Here is a 21,224-nt window from a genome sequence, read left to right as displayed (position 1 = left end):
AGTGTACATTGTATTTCTATTTGTGTGGTAAATCAATACATAAATAAAAATAATTACATAAATCAGTTCCTTTGGATGGAGAAAATCAAACCCGCCCATTACCACACTGTAGTCATCTCTGCCACCTCTCTACCCAAGGAGACGTATTTGTGCAACCATTATCGGGGAAGGATTGATATTTGAGTGGGGTCAGCATAACTAAGACTTGTAGAAGTACTGGAAGGAAATATGAGGAAAGGCAGCAGCAAAAACATGCAGACAAGGAAAAGTCATACATGCACCAGGAAATCTAGCAGTTTGATCTTTGGAGTACAGGCAGCAGTAACAAGTGGCAGTTCTGTTGTTGGAATGTTTGATTCCTAATAAGAGTCAGCTGCTTTTAGACTTCATTTGGTTGGCAACAGGGATAAAGCAAATATTTTTAAGCAGAAGGAGTCAAAAGGTAGGGTATTAAGGGCCCACCTTTTCCCACACTTCCACTGTGAGGGCCTGAAGAGCTACAGATTTAGGATTAAACTTCATCAGTGGCAGAGCATGGAGTGGGGGTGGGGGCTGAGTGCGAAGGCAAGAAGCAGGAGAGACTGCCTGGGAGAACAATCCAGATATAACACCAGAAGGGAGCAGAGAACAAGCAACACAGAGCAACATCCAAGATAACCCAAGGTTATCTGGGGGATGGAGGAGCTAGGACTGCCACCAACAACTGCAGGGAACACAAAAGGAAATGGAGTTGGGTGGGAGGGATTTTGTGAATCTAGTTTTAGATCTAACAGATGTCTATTGTTAGCAAGGGATATCTAACCTATCGTGAGGAAGCTCTAAAAAACCAAAAGAACCCAGAAGAACAACAGCAAAGAGAGTATCTCACTGCATAGGAGAGGTTTTGCCAGCTGGAAACTCTTTCTGCTGAGTCCCAAGCACATGGCCAAAGCTAAGAGTGACAGCTTGCGTTCCATTGCAATACCAGGCACCAAGGAATGGCTTACCACAGGCCTCCAACTGGCCCGAACACACCTCTTTAAACCATCCAAAGAGCTCCCCTCTGTTTGCATTAAAATAGACAACTATGGGACACCTGGGTGGCTCAGTGGTTGAGCTTCTGCCTTTGGCTCAGGTCGGGATCCCGGGGTCCTGGGATCGAGTCCCCCATCAGGCTTCCCGCAGGGAGCCTGCTTCTCCCTCTGCCTGTGTCTCTGCCTCTTTCTCTCTGTGTCTCTCATGAATAAATAAATAAAAATAAAATGGACATGTATCTGTCCCATGACCAGTCATGTGAGTCATTCTCACCTTTCCACCTTCTCCTAATTTGTTTGCCCAAATCACTCTTTTCTTTCAAGGCCTAAGACAACTCAATTCCAAAAAGGCATTTAATTGTCAGGATTCTCATTGTGACTTCCCAACACTTGAGGAAGTTTTTCTGCCAAAATGAGTGAAGCTCTTGATGCCTTCTAGACTTTCCATACCTCCCAACATGGGAGAATTGTGAAACTTTCCGCAAGACTGCCTCCCTGGTCTCCCCATTCTCCTGGTGTCGGTTTTTCGGGGTTTGACACAAGCCCATGAGATGTCCTCTAAAGCCTCTTACAGGCTACCCTATCTCCTCTCCAGCCCACGTTAGTTAGAGTACATCATTGTGAGGCCACCAGCCCTTTCGTCTGAATTCTGTGAATCTCCACCTGGCCTACCTTGGGTGGAACCTGGACGGTACTGTCGCCCTCGTCTAACCTTCTTCCCTACATCCCTGGCACTGGCTGTTTTCTGTGAAAACGGCAGTGAACAGGTTTGGTTTTGCACTGGCCCTGAGGAAATGGGTCAGGAGCTGTGTGGGCAAGAGGGAAGGATGAGAGCCGCTGGAGAACTGAGAATGAATTTCTTTTCAACATTTTTTTATACTAGTAATAAATGCAGTGGAAACAAGAAAAAAAATAATAGTCAGGATTCTGATTCTGAAGGGACAGAAACTCAACTCCAACTAGCTCATGCTTACAAAGGGAAAAAAAGAAAAAGAAAAAAGAAAGAAAAAGAAAACAACCCAAAAGGGCTTTTGTCACTGCTTCAGGATGAAGTCACCAGGGCAGAAGAGCCGCAGCTGCAGATTTTTCCCTCCAACCTCTGAACGCACAGCAGTGACTGCCGGGTTGTCCCTCTGCAAGCCTCTGAGGACACCAATGCCTGAGTCATCCTCCCGGGCCGGCCTCCGTGACGTCATGGCCCTGCTGCAGGGCCCACAATGGTGTCCACTGGGCATCGGACCGCGGCATCTGGATGAGGGCCAAGACCTGCCAGAGTTCTGTCATCTTCCTCTACTTTTCAGAAAGAGGTGTCCGTCCCAGCCACGCTGGTCTTCTGCCGCAGGCCTCGCTCACATCCCGTTCCATCCTCCCTGCGCGCTGGCTCTAGCCTGGCCCATCCTCTCTGCTCCTTCCCAGCTCCCCACAACTACACACTGTTCCATATCTAATTATATACCTTTCTAATACTGGCCTCCATCTCTTTAAGCTCTCGAGTCTGGATACAAGAAACGAATACTTACTGAAAATACAACTTTGAGTATATCTGCACTATGATCAAAAATGAGCACTCTTTTTTTTTTTTTTTTTTTAAAGTAATCTCTATACCCAATGTGAGGCTTCAACTCCCAACCCGGAAATCCAGAGGCACATGAGCTACGGACCAAGGCAGCCAGGTGCCCCAACAATCGACATTTTAAAAAGGGCTTGGGTTTACATTTTGTTTCAAGCTACATCATAAACTCATTCCCAGGTGTGATTTACAACTTGTGTTGGAAGACGCCCACGTTGAAGGTGGGAGAAGGGAGAAAAAGGCTGTCTTTCCACTTTCCCTTACACTGAATCAGCACCGTGTACAAACTTATTCCTCACACGATCACTAGTTAGGTGAGCGATCATTTGAAACCTTGTGGAGATTCAGACCATCTTCATTGATGGACGAGAAGATCGCAAGCAAAATTATAATCAAACTAAGTAACTTCTCAGTAGTGAGACCAAGCACAAATGGAAAAGAATAAAATAAAATGACAAGGAAATACATCAAGGAGACAGCAAGTGACTTTTCCAATTTCCAGGAAAGGCAAATGGATGCTGCGGACAATGAGTTACACTCTGGGCATATAGATAGTATTTTGTAGGTTGCACTGCTCAGTGCTAAAAAAAATTTCTAAAAATATGTTTACTATAGCTCCCTTATACAAGAGTACAATTTTCCTTCTTTTTTTTTTTTAAGATTTTATTTATTTATGCACGAGAGACACAGAGAGAGAGAGAGAGAGAGAGAGAGAGAGAGAGGCAGAGACACAGGCAGAGGGAGAAGCAGGCTCCATGCAGGGAGCCCGATGTGGGACTCAATCCGGGTCTCCAGGATGACGCCCTGGGCCGAAAAGGCAGGCACTTAATTGCTGAACCACCCAGGGATCCCTGAGAGTACAATTTTCTCAGGGGCAAAGACTTTAAAATTTTTAAAATTTCTATCTCCACCCCTTTTTTTGAAGTTGTTTTTCTATCAGCAATTGCTAAATGTCAGAATAAGCCACTTTCATGGACCTAAGATATCTTCGAGGATATTTATTAACTCTTTGGCCTAAAGGATGTATATGGGAAATAACTAGATTTTAAGAGCAGAATTAAATATTTAGCAAAACAGAAAGTTAGGAATACAGAAGGGCATGAAATTCAGGGAAGAAAATTTAGAGAAAGTACAATATTAACAAATCTTTAGCTATTATGGAAAATATTCAAAATATCATGAATATTAAGTAAGATCAGAAAGTACCTCAGGTACTTGAGAAGTAACTATAAATTAAAGCCTAGATTATGGGGGAGCAACTGGATCACTGGGAATATATTTATGGGACATAATGCAGAAAAAGAATATGCCATGTGATAAAATAGCCATTTGCAATTACAAGCAATTCTGAATGATAAAAACAAAGCTGTTTTACCTAAATTGGACTTTTAACTGTTCAAATTCACAAATGTGCCTATCGCCCAGAACAGGAATGCGAGAATTTAAGGATAATTAAGAAGTTCTTTCAAGGAGCTTTAAACACCTCTATACCAAAAGAGAGGTGATATCCAAGGTAAACAGCCACATGCATAGTCTTTGAATCTACCACCACATCCTGAACCGGGCAAGGAAGAAGGGAAGAACAAATATTTAAGCACTGTCACCTTCCTCAACAGATTTACTTCTGAAATAAAGACAACTGGCACACGTTTAAAAAAAAAAAAAACTAAACCCACTATTCTATCAAACCCATTAAAACCCAGAATAAAGATGATAATGCAGGTGTGTGGTTCCATCACAGAGTATCAATTTGGAACCACAATTTAAAGGAAAAGAGGACCAAGGACAGTACAAAATTGTGAGGATAAAGGCTTCAGGCAGAAGTCATAAAAAGTTACAGTGTGCGGGACACATAGGTGGCTCAGTGGTTGAGCGTCTGCCTTTGGCTCAAGGTGTGATTCTGGGTCCTGGGATCATGTCTGGCATCGGGCTCCTGGCAAGGAGCCTGCTTCTCTCTTTGCCTAGGTCTCTCATGAATAAATAAATAAAATCTTTAAAAAAAAGTTACCATGTGCAAAGAGAAAGGAACAATTAACATGGGTGTTAGGACTGCCACAGAGAAGGTGTCTGTAGAGCAAAAACCTAAGAAGAGGTGAGTGCAATGATAGAAAATCAAGTGGCTGAGGCCTACATGTGCTGCTGGGAGAGAAGCCTTCAGTTTTTGAGAAAATAACAGGGCCCTGCCCTAAAATGAGGTACAACTTTCTCAAAATGATACTCCTGAGAGGTGCTTGGGTGGGTTTGTTGGCTGAGCATCCCACTCTTGATTTTAGCTCAGCTCATGATCTCAGGGTCGTGAGATGGAGCCCTGTGAGACCAGCTCTGTGCTCAGTGGGGAGTCTGCTTGAGTTGTACCTCTCTCTGCCCCTCCAACTCATGCACTCTTTCTCTCACAAATAGATAAATGAAATCTTTTTTAAAAAATGATACTCCTGAGAAAATTGTCCTCTGATACATGGGTACTGAACAAGAGGAATGTGAGGAAGTCTGTATTTATAGGTGCTTTTCCAGCATTGAAAAGGAAAAGGACCAGGTGGTAAGAGGAAAAGGGGGAAACATAGGGACCTCCCTCCCACCCCCACCCAGCAGGACATCACTAGTCAAGGACATGGGCAGAACATGTCTTTATGTGAATATAAATGCCTCCTGAATTAAGTTTCATTTCTCTTGTTACCATGCATGATAGATAGCAACTTTTATTTGGGAGAGAGAGGGAATGTATTGTGCCAGAAATACATGTACTTAACCAGAAGGAAATATTTTACCTATTAATAGCACAGTAACATTAAAAAAAAAAAAAGCAATAAAAAAACCCACAAAACCCCAAGCCAGGGACACTGGAAGCTGCCTTGAAGAGCAATGTTTGTTCTTGTTTTGAGGAGCCCCCACTGTGTCCGTGGAAACAGGCTGTGCTGCTTTGAGCTTCAGCTGCTGGAGGAGGCAATTGGATTTGAAGACTGGAGACAGGAGACAGGAGCTTCCTCCTGCCACCCTGGCTGTCATCTGTGATGACTAAAGTGCTTTCTTTCCTCTTACACCCTTCATTTCCCGGAACTCTTTCTGTTCTACATAGGGGGCGGGAGGAGGGGCAGGGGGAGATCAAAAGCCAGAGAGCTAAAAGACTCAGGTCCATGGGCATCCCAGCGGAGTTAAAAGTTGCCACAAGAGTCCAAAATAGCACCAGAGAGAGCTCTGGAAAACTGTTTCTCCTTTGTTTTCCCCACTCCAACTCAGCAGTACTACTTCCTCGGGCTTCTGTACTCTGATCTCACGGTTCAGAATTGCATGTATGTGAGGACAGCTCAGGGTGTTCACTGGGCTTTGCCATAAAGGAATTTCCAGAAGTCAGCTTCAGATTAGTCCACATCCCCCTCAGTGATCAAAATAGGCATGGGCCCTTTGGATGTCATCAGTGCCCACGAAAATTCTCTTTGCTTAAATGCTTTATATTACTAAGACTCAGGAGTTATGTGTAATGAAAATTAAGGAGGCTCAACCACTAGACAAAAAAAGGTACTGTTGCTTATTTTGATTTGTTTATAAATTAAATTTTACTTTTTAAAGGTTATTTATTTGAGAGACAGCATGTGAGTAAGGGGAGGGGGGGCAGAGGAGAGGGAGAGAAGCAGACTCACCGCTAAGCATGGAGCCCAACGCAGGGCTCAATCTCAGGACCCTGAGATCATGACCTGAGCCGAAATCAAGAGTTAGATGCTTAACCGACTGACTGCACCAACCAGGCTCCCTTTTAAAAAAATGCAACATCCATAGATTAGAGAAAACCATATTTCTATAAGACGCTTTGGTTTAACTAAAACACTTCCAAACTAAATACCTCCTTAAGCAAAGAACAGTTCATATTACCTTATGGCAAAAAACTTAAAAAGAGTACATCTTTGGTTATTTTGAGTTTCAAGATTCAAAACTATTATTATTTTTTAAAGATATTACTTATTTATTCATGAAAGACACAGAGAGAGGCAGAGACACAGGCAGATGGAGAAGCAGGCTCCCTGCGAGGAGCCTGATGTGGGACTTGATCCCAGGACCCCAGGATCACGCCCTGAGCCAAAGGCAGACACTCAAACTGTTGAGCCACCCAGGTGTCCCTCAAGATTCAAAATTATTAATGTAACCTGCTCATGAAAGTAAACCCATTAACTGTCTCTTATCTGTGTTTTTCTCCCCCTGGAATCTATCCCTGTGTTTAACATGTATCACTGTCAGAAAATTATTTGATATTTATATCATAATATATCACATATGATATAATATAGCATATATCATATTAATATGATACAATTAAATACATAATATATAATAATTGTTATTACATGTATCAAAATATGTAATAATTATCAAGTAACTTACTGCTATTGAGAAGGAATGTTTATCCCAGTATTTCTAAGATACGCAACTTTCATAGGATAGAAGAATTAGAACTAGTGTAATTTTTACATGAAAATTAGTACCTCTTCCAAGAAAATAGAAGCAGTAAGCCTAAATAGATAAAAACAAAACAAAACAAAAAAAAACAACAACAAAACTCACAACCCTGAGATCAAGACCTGAGCTGAGATCAAGAGTCGGACGCTCAAGTGACTCAGCCACCCAGGCGCCATGAAATACATTTTATTTTATTTTATTTTATTTTATTTATTTTATTTTTTATTTTTTATTTTTTTATGATAGTCACAGAGAGAGAGAGAGAGAGAGAGGCAGAGACACAGGCAGAGGGAGAAGCAGGCTCCATGCACCGGGAGCCCGACGTGGGATTCGATCCCGGGTCTCCAGGATCACGCCCTAGGCCAAAGACAGGGGCCAAACGGCTGCGCCACCCAGGGATCCCGAAATACATTTTAACAAATCTTGTATCTGACATCCTTATTTCCTGTTCTTAATTTCTCCCACCACAGATATGCATCTTCTTTACCTGTGCTGAAAATATATTGCTTCACCAAATACCTGTTCTCTGCCTCCGCCCTCTCCTTTGCTACCCCATATAGGATTTTCCAAATGATTTAAATTTGCACTGCGATTCTCAAAGAGCATGCACACCCACGCCGTGCATGGGTCCATACCAGCCCTCGTGAAAACTGTCCGAGGCGAGGGTATAGGACACCCATTATCCATATGTCACAAGTAAGGAAACTATGGAAGGGCCCTGAGGGACTACACAATAATCTGAGTGCCTAGAACCCCCATTACTCCCACACCTTGATTATCGGTTTCCCACCAAACTCATTCAGACACCAAAACCTGTGAAATTTACCTTCTTAATATTTTCCAGTTACGCCCCTGCCTGTTCTTTCCTGGTTCTTCTGGCTTCACTGGGGTCCTCCATGTCCTCTGCCTGGACCCCACTCTACCTTGCTACCTCATCTGAGCTATGAGAGACACTTCCTCCATCTCACTTCCTCTGTATGGAAGATCACGTTACCCTGTGATCTTGAAAAAACCCCAATATGGTATGACAGTCACATCATCTCCCCACCCCCACCCCACTGAAACCCTTCCGGACCTCCAGCGCCTCCAGGATGCAGCTGGAGATGAATTAGGGAGGCCCTCTGCAATTTGGAACCTCCGTCTTTGGATTTTAACCTCCTGCCATGTTGCCCCAATCATGTGCTTGGGCTTCCTAAGCCGTCTTTCTTGGGCCTGGCAAGCACTGATTATTTTCCAAGATTAGCTTTGGTGGGACCTCATCCTATAGAGAACCTTGCCCAGTTCCTTGTGTGCCCTAAGGACTGACTCTTCTTTTTAAAATGCTCCTCCTGGGATGCATGGGTGGCTCAGTGGTTGAGCGTCTGTCTTTGGCTCAGGTCATGATCCCGGAGTCCTGGGATCGAGTCCCGCATTGGGCTCTCCGTGGGGAGCCTGCTTCTCCCTCTGCCTATGTCTCTGCCTCTCTTTCTGTGTCTCTCATGAATAAACAAAATTTTAAAAGATAAAATAAAATGCTCCTTCCCAGCACCCTATAAGGTATGACTGCCAAGACAACCGCATGCTTTAATGAGGGGTTTGTTTTAAAATTGTGACTAGCTACAGTTTACTTGTCTTTTCCCCCCTTGGGCCATAAGCTCCTGATGGGCAGGGTCCACCGTTTTCTGTATCCCTTAAGTGCTCTCCTCATTTCCCTGAAGTACTTCACATTCCATAAATCAGCCCTCAAGAGGCCAGGCATTCAGATTTCTAGCCCAGAGCCCTTTCTGGCTACACCAGACAGCATAAATAGCAACAGGAAGGGACGTACTTCACTTGGGATTCCTGGACCTGGGAAGACTGGCACGGGAAAGGTCAGAGAAATTTTCTGCTGGGGGAGAGGGGGTGGATCCTGTTCTGGCAAACCTGGACCAAACTAGTCAGGGGTGGTTTTAGTGAGGCAATGGTGTGCCCTTCCAGTTCTTCCAGGCAAAGATTGACAAAATGATACAGCAAATATTTGTGGGTCAAGAAGGTACATTTCCATCGAGGAAGCTTTACTGTTTCTTTCCAGGAAACTGGGTGAAAGGCAGTGGCGTCAGCCTCACCAAGCCCATATGGGCTCATCATTGCTGTTGGAAGAGGCCATCACACCTTAGTTGGCTTTATTTTCTTAAGAGTCTAAAGGGCAATGCTTAGATATTGCTGATTCCAAGAAACTGGAAGAACACAAGATTGCTTTTCTTCATTTTACACCTCTGAAATGGATAAGGCTCAAGGAAAAGAATCTGTTACATGATCTGTGGCTTCCTAAGAGCAGCCCAATGCATGGTTTCTGGGACTGGCATCTTCCTAAGGGATGTTTATCATATTTCAGTGTCTGAATGAGAGCCTAAGCTTTCTTGCCTCCACTCCGGGTCCCCCCCTCCCACAGCATGTACTACAAACATGGACTGCATAGAGCTGCTCTCTGTCCTATCATGCTTTAATTTAGAAAATATTTTTTCCATTTTTAAAAATTTGGAGGAAAGAAGTTTATGGTAGTATATGCATTTTCTGTTTGACTAATGAAGCTAGGTGGTGTTCATAAAGAGAATAGTGACAATGTTTGAAGATCAGTCCTAGATCTCATTAGAAAAACTCAGGCTGATCTATTTTGGGGGATTAATACTTAGTTTATATCACAGCTGGCTGGGTAATTAAAAGTTCCCACTTCTTTTCATAAATGATTAGAAAAAAATTCCAACTACTTACTATGAAAGTTTTATGATATATACAAAGTAGACAAAAGAATGATTATTTACTCATGGCTAATCTGGTTTCATCTATGTCTCTCCCTCTCCTCCCAACTCCCACTTATTTTGAAGTAAATCCCTATATTATCACTGCATCTGTAAGTTGAATACAAAAAAAATAAACACAGTATCAACGTCAAACCCCAAAAGGATTAACAACTGTCACTGATTAAAAAAATAAGTGAGGGACACCTGGGTGGCTCAGTCAGTTAAGTGTCTGACTTCGGCTCAACTCAGGATCTTGGGGTCCAGGGATGGAGTCCTCCATGGGGCTCCCCGCTCAGTGGGGAGTCTGCTTCTCCCTCTCCCTCTCCCTGTGCCCTTCCCCCTACTCATGCTCTCTCATAAACAAACAAACAAACAAACAAATAAATAAAATCTTTTTTAAAAAGTGAAATCCATTGTTTAGGGAAAGTATTAGCATTGTGTATTATTATTATTGAAGAGTAGTAGGCCATATCACCCCAAAAGATGCTGCTTCGGTATGTGGTCTATTTTGAGCTGTAGGCATTTAAAGGAGAAAAAAAATAAATAAATAAAGGAGAGAAAATGCACAGACAGGCTTGCTCTGAACGTCCCTTCCCTGCCTAAAGATAGATTCTCCAGAAGGAATTTCCTGGGAGTTTCATCAACCACAAAGGATTGACTCATCACCAAAGAATAGACTAGAAGTTCACACCCACACCGACAATCTGTCATAAATTGTCATATCTCCTGCCTATTCTTCTTCAGGCCCTTCTTTCCTAAAAATCATTTACTCTCCTCTGAGAGGCTCACATCCTCCCTCCCCCTTCTCTATAAAGATGGTATTTAATACTAACTTCTAAAGCCACCTCTTTTTGAGTTACTCATACTTCCCTGGCTATCTCCCACGTGTACATAAGGTAAACATGTTAATAGTGTTCTTGTGAATCTACCTTTTATTATGGGAGACTCAGCTAAAGACTCAGAGGAGTAGAGGGAAAATTATTTTTCCAGTACATAGGGTTAGAGTGAAATAAATCATCTCTAGGCACATGCTGGATATTGGGACTATCCAACAGGGGATTTGGAAGAGTTCACATTCCCTGCATCAGTATATAAGGCTGTTGCCGGCTTGGCCATAGCAAGTAACCCTATGATATCTCCATGTTCTGGACTCTCTTTTTTGGGGAGGCCTAGTTGCTCTGGCTACTCTGGGGAAAACAGAAATAGTTCCTAATCCCAACACCTGGGCCAAATTAGGTCTTCTTGGGGATGAAGGAAAAGAGACTTGCAATTACACAGGTCATCAAGAAGCTGGTTGTCACTGTGAGCAAAATGTATCTAATTGGATGAGCCCTCATGACAGGAGTTGGGATATTAGTGCCACATTCATATCCTGCCTGCAGCTCATGCTGCACCTGCTCCTCTCTACCATCCCCCAACCCCTGCCTTTCAACACCCAAGGGATGTTCTTGAGAGAAACGTGCTGCTCAGCAGACACATGTGGTGTGAGCCATTTCCTCTGGCTCATCAGTCCCATTTGTCAGTGAGGCCTTGGGCTGTGCTGGTACTTGGGAGTTGTCTAGGCTTTTCCATAGATGCACTTATTGGTCTTTGAGAATTTGTAGGATTAGGTCAGCCCTCCTGGGCACAAAAAAATGATGGAAAGTTAAGCATCTAAAAAGCAAGCAGTATGTGGGTTTGAAACAAAATACGGCATTCTAGGTGCAATGATCAGCTCTCTCTCAAAAGTACTTGGTGCTCAGACTTTGTCAATCATAAATATATACCACAAATGACAATTGCCCTTTTATCTTTGCAAGAAGTTAGTTCTTGCCAATTCTTAGAACAAAAACCCTAGAGTCCTGTTCATGAAAAAGAGCTACCCTCTCCTTGAAAGGCTTCACATACCAAACTATCAGGTTATCCTAGAAAGAATGCTGAGGAAATGTATTTTCTAAGCTGAAGGCTAGCTAATTTTAAAAGCAGCTACTTGCACAGTAAAGTTGGCTAATCATGGGAGATAATGGGTAGCCTGTTTTGTAGTAGACCTGAATCTCCTCCCCACTATTCCTGCTTGCTCCTCCAGTCCCCACCCCATTATGCACCCCTACATCTCTTTGGAATAATCTCTAAAAAAGTAAGCCAGAAAAAGAAATAATAAAAATAAAATAAAAAGGTAAGCTAGAACCGGGGAGGGGGTACTAGAAGGCATCTGTCTCTAGTCTTACTGTTATGAATGTAATACCAACACATGAAGTCACTGGTGGCATCTTCCCACCACAGCTGAGAGAAGGCTGGTTTCATGGGGGGAGGGGAGGTTGGGAGGGAGTAGGTGTCCAGGTAAAGGGGGTCTTTGGAGACAAAAGAGGAGGAAGATGGGAAAGAGAGTGCGAGTGAGCAAGCTCTACAGCCTCAAGTTTTTGCCTGGAGGGCCTGGTTTTCTTACTAATTAATGGGAGCCTGGCTTAAGACTCGAACACACAGACTGAAACAGCACTTACCAAAACCAGGACAGAGAATACAAATAAAGCTGAAGCACTTTCTTCTCTTCCACAACAGGCCATTTTAGGTAGGCTTGAGCCATATGGTTTCTGGTAAAATCTGTCTGTGAACTCCATAAATTAGTGATTCTGAAAGTGGGGCCTAAGCACCTTATATGTCAGAACCACCTGGGAGATGGTGGGTGGGCTGTAAAAATGAACATTCTTAAATGAACATTCTACTTCATGCCATTTTTTTTCTTTTTTCTTTAGAGAGGGAGGGCAGAGGTAGAGGGAGAAAGAGGATCTTAGGCATGAGTGGGGAGCCTGCCGTTAAGGCTCAGTCTTACCTCCCTGAGATCATGAGCTGAGCCGAAATCAAGAGTGGGATGCCTAACCAACTGAGCCCCCCAGGTGCCCCTACTTCAAACCTTTTTAAGATTTCAGTTTTATACCCACTAAAATACTTAAACTACGGAGGTGAATGTAAACGAAGCCAAAGATTATTAGGCCAAGTGAGAAGCAAATCAGTTATGTCTGATTCTTTGACCCAGTGATCCTTTAATGTGGGCTGGGAAAGAGGAGTATATTTATCAGCACAAACCAGTACTTCTAGAAAAATAATCCCCATTAATGATGAATATGTAATGCCACCCTCAGGAATGAAGTTTCTATATTAGTTAAATGCATTATCGAAAATCAAAATACAAATCATGTTTGAATTTTCTTTGGGAGATAAAATTACTAGTGATTTTTCTTTTATTTTTTTGCTATGATCTGTGGTGGTCAAGGTTTTACTACCATCAGCTTGTTCTAATCACATATGTTAATTTGTTTAAAATGTATTTTAAAAAGAGAAGAAAAAGGACAACAATGGATTTTGGGACACCAGTTATGTTCAAGGTCTTAAACCAGAGCAGATTTCAAGTAAATGTTTAGAGAGGGGTTTTAAACACAAGGCTCACATGAAAATCTCTGTTTTACAATGCATAAATTTGAATATAACTTGGAAAGTACGCTTTAAATAGAGTTTTTGAATGAGTTTGTTTCAAAATTATGAGTAATGTAAATAATCACTTAAATAAGGTGGTTGGCGATGAGATCGGGTGTTAACAGGTAAGATGTGCTGAAGTTAAATCCTAGAGCTTGAGAATCTGTCATAAGCCACGAGTCTACCTTCTACCATTTAGATTTAGCCTGGATGTTCTACAAGCTTATTCTTTCAGAGGAATTTTAGATTCAGTCTGTAATGTTGGAGAGAGTCACTGAAATTCAGTCTGAACTTAAAATATAAGGAATACAACTATCTTTATGATGTTAAGTTTTCCTTTCAAACAAGGTAAACTTTTCTATTAATTATCTCCTGTAGTAGCTATATTGTTTTTAAGTCCTCTTAAACTTATTTCTGGTTATTTCATACTTCTTGTTGCTTGTCTGCACTTTTTCCTCCAATTTGTTTTTTATATTTGTTTCTGTTGGTAAGATAGGTAATTGATTAAAATATTTTCTGATGACCAGCCAACCTATTAACTATTCTTATTTTTAATTGTGTTAGTCCCCTGGAGTTTAAAAAATAAAGTCTATTTTCAGCTCTACTCAGCATACGAAGTCCAACCTCCTGTGGGTTAGTCTTGACAGAGCTGCATTTAATGTTCCTTATTGCCTACACTCTCCAACATACGGACCTCTTCCCTTTCTTGAGAACTTTGAAACTTAGATCTTTCGATGTTCACGTGAATGCCATCCAACCACTTGGCTCTCTCCAGCTGTCTGCCTGTAATCTTCTATCATTCTAGCTCCTGCCCCTGCCACTCCTGCCACAGGTATTTTTTGGCCTCAGACACAGATAACAATCTTTGATATTCCATATTCTCCTAGGCTGATCAATGCCGTTTGGACTTTTTTCCTCAAGCAGCTCAGATCACCTCTGTGACTGATTCACTTTCTGTTTCTGGATATACCAGTCCTCCTGCCAGCATCAACACCCCAAGCTCAGCTCAACATCAGTCTTTTTACTTTCTCAACCCTGGGCTGTAAGCACTGCTAAAGGGGGAATATGAGCCCTGACTGTGGATTAATGCTGCTGTCATGGGACTATCAGCAACCCTTGGCCATCCTCTCCTCCTATTCCCTCAGCCTGCTTTCTAAATACTCTCCATGCCATCAAGTGCCTAGCCATACACAACCTATACCTCTGGATGAAAAGACCCACATCATGACTTAGCTAAGAAAACAGAAAACTGAAGTATTCAGAGAAGCACACCCATATGTGTTCCCCTGACCTACAATGGTATCTGTACCTACTGCATCTGTGTGTTCTCCCAGTTTCAGAAGACAAGGGCACTCTTCTAGTGATGTTCAAGCCTATTTTCCCATATCTCTGGGTTTGTTCTAGCATTCCACCTTTGTGCTCCATCTTCATCTTTCCCCTCTCTGCTGGCTTTCTTGCAGTTTATGGACAACATCACATTTAAAAACCAAAACCTTGAGAAGAGTGCAAGATGGTGGAGGAGTAGGAGACCTTAGTTTGTCTGGTCCCAGGAATTCAGCTAGGTAGCTATCAAATCACTCTGAAGACATGAGAACTCAACCAGAGATCTAAGAAAAGAATTGCTGCAATTCTACAAATAGAAAAGTGACCACTTTCTGCAAGAATGACAAGATGGAAAAACTCACCTCAAAAAAGAGAACAAGAGGCAGTACTGACTGCCAGGGACCTAATCAGTATGGGTATAAGTAAGATGTCGGAACTAGAGTTCAGAATAACAATTATAAAGAATTAAAAAAATACATCAATAATAATACAACAATAGTAGGGGGCTTTAATCCTCCACTCACTGCAATGGGCAGATCATCTGAGCAGAAAATCAAGGAAACAAGGGCTTTGAACTCAAATATGTGTAGGCTAAAGAGCATCCTACTGAAGAAGGAATGGGTCGACCAGGAGGTCAAAGAAGAATTTTAAAAGTTCATGGAAACAAATAGAAATGAAAACACAACTGTTCAAAACCTTTGGGATGCAGCAAAGGCAGTCCTAAGAGCAAAGTATTTTTTTTTTTAATTTTTATTTATTTATGATAGTCACAGAGAGAGAGAGAGGCGCAGAGACACAGGCAGAGGGAGAAGCAGGCTCCATGCACCAGGAGCCCGACGTGGGATTCGATCCCGGGTCTCCAGGATCGCGCCCCGGGCCAAAGGCAGGCACCAAACCGTTGTGCCACCCAGGGATCCCCTAAGAGCGAAGTATATAGCAATACAAGCCTTTCTCAAGAAAAAAGAAAGGTCTCACATTCACAACATGACTTTACACCTAAAGGAGATGGAAAAAGAACAGCAAATAAAGCCTAAACCCAGCAGGAAAAGAGAATTAATAAAGATTAGAGCAGGAATCAATGAAAGAAACCAAAAGAACAGTAGAACAGGTCAACAAAACTAGGAGTTGGTTCTTTGAAAGAATTAATAAGTTCAATAAACCCCTGGTCAGACTTATCAAAAAGAAAAGAAAAAGGACCCAAATAAATAAAATCATGAATGAAAGAGGAGAGATCAAAACCAACACTGAAGAAATATAAAAATATAAACATTTTAAGAACATATTATGAGCAACTATATGCCAACTAATTAGGCAATCTGGAAGAAACAGATGCATTCCTAGAGACGCATAACTACCAAAACCGAAACAGAAAGAAATAGAAAATCTAAACAGACCCATAACCAGCAAAGAAGTTGAAGGAGTAATAAAAAAAACTCCCAAAAAACAAGAGTCCATGGCTGGATGGCTTCCCAGAGGAATTCTACCAAACACTTTTTTTTTTTTTTTTAAAAGACTGTATTTGTTTGAGAGAGAGAGAGAGAACACGAGTGGGGTGAGGAGCAGAGGGAGAAGCAGGCTCTGTGTTGAGGAGGGAGCCCGATGGTAGGCTCGATCCCAGGACTCTGGGATCATGACCTGAGCCAAAGGCAGACACTTAACTAAGCCACCAAGGTGCCCCTTTACCAAACATTTAAAGAAGAATTAATACCTATACTTCTGAAGCTGTTTCAAAAAAATATAAATGGAAGGAAAACTTCCAAACTCCATGAGGCCAGCATTACCTTGATTCCCCAAGCCAAAGACCCCACCAAAAAGAATTACAGACCAATATCCCTGATGAATATGGATGCAAAAATTCTCACCAACATACTAGCCACTAGAATCCTACAGTACATTAAAAAGGATTATTCACCATGACCAAGTGAGACTCATTCCTGGGCTGCAAGGGTGGTTCACTACATTAATAAAAGAAAGGACAAGAACCATATGATCCTCTCAATAGATGCAGAAAAAGCATTTGACAAAGTACAGCATCCTTTCTTGATTAAAACTCTTCATGGTGTAGGGATAGAGAGAACATACCTCAGTATCATAAAAACCATATATGAAAAGCCCACAGTAAGTATCCTTCTCAATGGGAAAAATTGAGAGCTTTTCCCCTAACGTCAGGAATGTGACAGGGATGTCCACTCTTGCTACTGTTGTTCAACATAGTACTAGAAGTCCTAGCTTCAGCAATCAGACAACAAAAAGATATAAAAGTCATTCAAATAGGGAAAGAAGTCAAACTCTCACTCTTTGCAGATGACATAAACTCTGTGTGTAAAACCCAAAAGACTCCACCTCAAAATTGCTAGAACTCATACAGAAATTCAGCAAAGTGGCAGGATATAACAATAATGCACAGAAATCAGTTGTATTTCTATACACTAATGAGACAGAAGAAAGAGAAATTAAGGAGTTGATCCCATTTACAATTGCACCGAAAACTATAGGATACATAGGAATAAATCTAACCAAAGAGTCAAAGAGGCAAAGGAATAAACCTAACCAAAGACATCCTTTGAAAGAAGGATGAAAGAAATTGAGGAAGACACAAAGAAATGGAAAAATGTCTCACACTCATGGAATGGAAGAACAAATATTGTTAAAATGTCTATTCTACCTAGAAGAATCTATACATTCAATGCAATCCTTATCAAAATACCATCAACTTTTTTTCACAGAGCTGGAACAAAGAATCCTAAAATTTGTATGGAATCAGAAAAGACCCCAAATAGCCAGAGGAATATTGAAAAAGAAAAACCAAAGCTGGTGGCATCACACTGACAGACTTCAAGCTGTATCACAAAGCTGTAATCATCAAGACAGTCTGGTACTGGCACAAAAAAACAGACACATAGCTCAATGGAAGAGAATAGAGAATCCAGAAATGGACCCTCAACTCTATGGTCAACTCATCTTTGACAAAGTGGGAAAGAATATCCAATGGAAAAAAGATGGGTCTCTTTAACAAATGGGTGTTTGGAAAATTGGATGCATGCAGATGCATGAAACTGGGCCATTTCCTCACACCATACATTAAAAAAGACTCCAAACAGATGAAAGACCTAAAAATGACACAGGAATCTTTCAAGATCCTAGAGAACACAGGCAGCAACTTCTGTGACCCAGGCCACGGCAACCTTTTGCTAGACACGTGTCCAAAGGTAAGGGAAGCCAAGACAAAAATGAACTACTGGGAATTCATCAAGATAAAAAGCTCTTGCACAGCAAAGCAAATAGTCAACAAAACCAAAAGACAACCAACAAAATGAGAGAAGATATTTGCAAGTAACTTATTTGATAAAGGGCTAGTATCCAAAGTCTATAAAGAACTTAATGGGGGGAAAAAAAAAAAAGAACTTAATGAACCTGGGATCTCTACGTGGCTCAGTGATTGAGTGTCTGCCTTCGGCCCAGGGCATGATCCCTGAGTCTTGGGATCGAGTCCCGCCTTGGGCTCCTTAATGGGAGCTTGCTTCTCCCTCTGTCTGTGTCTCTGCCTCTCTGTGTCTCTCATGAATAAATAAATAAAATCTTAAAAAAAAAACAACAACAAAAAAAAGAACTCAACGAACTCAATATCCAAAGGACAAATAATCCAATCAAGACATGGGCAGAAAACATGAACAGACATTTCTCCAAAGAAGATATACAAATAGACCAATAGACACATGAGAAAATCCTCCACATCACATGCCATCAGGGAAATATAAATCAAAACCATAATGAGATACCACATCATTTGGATCAGAATGTCTAAAATGAATGAGTCAGGAAATAGCAGATGTTGGCAAGGATGCCGAGAAAGGGGAACTCTTGTACACTGTTGGTGGGAGTGCAAGCTAGTGCAGTCACTCTGGAAAAGAGTTATGGAGGCTCCTCAAAAACTTGAAAATAGAGCTACCCTGTGACCCAGCAATTGCATTATTGGGTATTTACCCCAAAGATACAAATGTCGTTATCTGAAGGGGCACCTGCACCCCAATATTTACAGCAGCGATGTCTACAATAGCCAAACTATAGAAAAGGCCCAGATGTGCATTGACAGATGAATGGATAAAGAAGATGTGGCATATATATATACACACAATGGAATACTACTCAGCCACCAGAAAGAACAAAATCTTGCCATTTGGAATGACATAGATAGAACTAGAAGGTATTATGCTAAGTGAAATAAGTCAGTCAGAGAAAGACAATTATCATATGATCTCACTCATGTGGAATTTAAGAAACAAAACAGAGGATCACAGGGGAAGGGAGGGAAAAATAAAACAAGACAAAATCAGAGAGGGAGACAAACTATGAGACTCTTTTTTTTTTTTTTTTGAGACTCTTAATCATAGGAAACTGAGGGTTGCTAGAAGGGAGGGGCGTGAAGATGGGGCAACTGGGTCATGGACATTAAGGAGGGCATGTGATGTCATAGCACTGGGTATTATATAAGACTAATGAATCACTGACCTCTATGTGTGAAACTAATAATAAACTATATGTTAATTAACTGAATTTAAATAAAAGAATAAATGGACATATCATCCATGATGAAGCTGAGACAAAGAAAGGCTCATCTCTGAGCCCATACACAGCCTTAAGCCCTCAGTTCCCAAACACAGGCTCTGCTTCTGAATCTAGTGATTCTTTGACAGTCTTGGTCCAGCTTCAGTCATGAACAGATGTGGGGATAAAAACCCAGTTCTGATCGTGTAACTGCTCCAGAATGGTCAATATCTTTCTACTTTTTTCAAAATAAATTTCTAATGTCTTTGCATGGGGGAAAAAAAACACAACCAAAACCTTGTACTGATATTACCTAGAATTTATTTATTTTTTATTTTTTTAAAAGATTTTACTTGTTTATTCATATGAGACAGAGAGAGAGGCAGAGACATAGGCAGAGGGAGAAGCAGGCTCCTCACAGGGAGCCCGATGAGGGACTCAGTCCTGGAACCCTGGGCTCACACCAAGCCAAAGACAGATGCTCAACCGCTGAGCCACCCAGGCATCCCTATTAACTAGAATTTAAATTAAAAACAACAACAACACATCTCCCTTTGACCTCACTTCCTCTAGTTACCTCCCTCTCTTTCCTTCACTTCTTTTCTTCTTTTTAAGATTTTATTTATTTGAGAGAGACAGAGATCGCAACTGAGATAGCACAAGTGGGGGGAGTAGGGAGAAGGAGGAAGAGGGAGAATCAGGTTCACCACTGAGCAGGGAGCCCGATGTGAGGCTCCATCCTCAGAGCCTGAGATCATGACCTGAGCTTAAGGCAGATGCTTAACCAACTGAGCCACCCAGGCACCCCTCTTCCCTTCATTTCTCTGTGGACTCTTGAAGCTAAAGCCTACCCGTGCAGTGTCTGCTTCTTCATTTCCCATTAACCCGAATCACTACAATCTGACCTCCATTTCCAATGCTCCACCAAAATTACTCTGGCAGAGTTCTCCAGGGGTCTCTGTGTTGCTAAATGCTCCTGCTATCTCGGAGAGTCTCCTTCTCTTGATATGTTTTTCATGATTCTATTCCATGCATTTAATTTTATTACTGTTTTGTGTTCTGCTATGCCACTTATTTTCCATCACCTTTAGGGCCTCTTCTTTTGTCCTTCATTCTAACATAAAATTATTCCTAAGGCTTTCTCTTTGGGATTCTACTCTTCTCTCCATTGGAAAATCCCAACCATTCTCATGATTACTTACTCAGAGTCCACACTGAGCTACTTTCTCCTCTGCTATTCTCTTAAAAATAACTTGTACATATTCTTATTTATCACAACAGATTGAAATTCATATTTAATGTTATATTAAGATAGTGTTCAAGTGGTGATCCCTGGGTGGTGCAGCGGTTTAGCGCCTGCCTTTGGCCCAGGGCGCGATTCTGGAGACCCGGGATCGAATCCCACGTCGGGCTCCTGGTGCATGCAGCCTGCTTCTCCCTCTGCCTGTGTCTCTGCCTCTCTCTCTCTCTCTCTCTCTCTCTCTCTCTCTCTCTGTGACTATCATAAATAAATAAAAAATTAAAAAAAAAGATAGTGTTCAAGTTATAGTGAAATCTGGTCTAGAGGGCAGGATCCAAGTCTAATACAACCTAAAATCCTTATAACATGGTACTCTGAAACCAAATAAAGGAAACTTCATGGAAAATCAAGTCAGGAGGCCAGAAGGCAGGGAACTCAAAGTTGAACCACTAGTTGCCCCACTCTGCAGACCCAACTGAGAGAGATAGACCTTGCGTTCCCAAAAGGAAAAAGCCTGCTTTACTATCACAGTGGAAGGAAGGAAGATTTTCTCCTTACCTGGCAACAGCTCAATCAATCAGAGCCTGCCACCAATCAGCCAATGAGAAGCCACTATATTTCAAATTCCCAGTTTACACCAATGGCCTTTTTGTTTATGACAGCACCACCCAACTCCCCCTTTTCCTTTGTAAAGGAATGTTCCTTTCCTTTGTTCTCTGTACTTGCCTGCGGCTTTTGCTATAGCTTGCCTGTCCCAGATTGCAGTTTCTCTGCTGTTCCTGAGTAAATCCATTCTAATGGTTAAAAAACTGGCTATTTTACTTGCAGGGTAGACAGTATAGTACCTAGCAATAGTGAGCCCTCAGAATATGTGTGTT

The 21,224-nt window shown here is 41.7% G+C and overlaps 1 protein-coding gene across 8 annotated transcripts in view; it reads right to left on the bottom strand.

Annotated features, from left to right (window-relative positions):
- The window catches only part of GRAMD2B (GRAM domain containing 2B), a 110,895-nt gene that overhangs the window by 37,954 nt on the left and 51,717 nt on the right, over positions 1 to 21,224 (bottom strand). The window contains exon 1 of one of the 8 annotated variants that reach the window (XM_072840818.1): positions 7,856 to 7,958. The exons of the other annotated variants lie outside the window; for them this stretch is intronic. The gene's annotated coding sequence lies outside the window, so the exon portion shown is untranslated. Of the gene's footprint in view, positions 1 to 7,855; positions 7,959 to 21,224 lie in introns of those variants that run through there. 8 annotated transcript variants of the gene reach the window in all.

Source organism: Canis lupus, chromosome 10 (assembly GCF_048164855.1).
Source record: "Canis lupus baileyi chromosome 10, mCanLup2.hap1, whole genome shotgun sequence".
NCBI lineage: Eukaryota > Metazoa > Chordata > Mammalia > Carnivora > Canidae > Canis > Canis lupus.
Note: the sequence above shows the minus strand (reverse complement) of the source record. Positions and strands in the feature narration are given on the sequence as shown.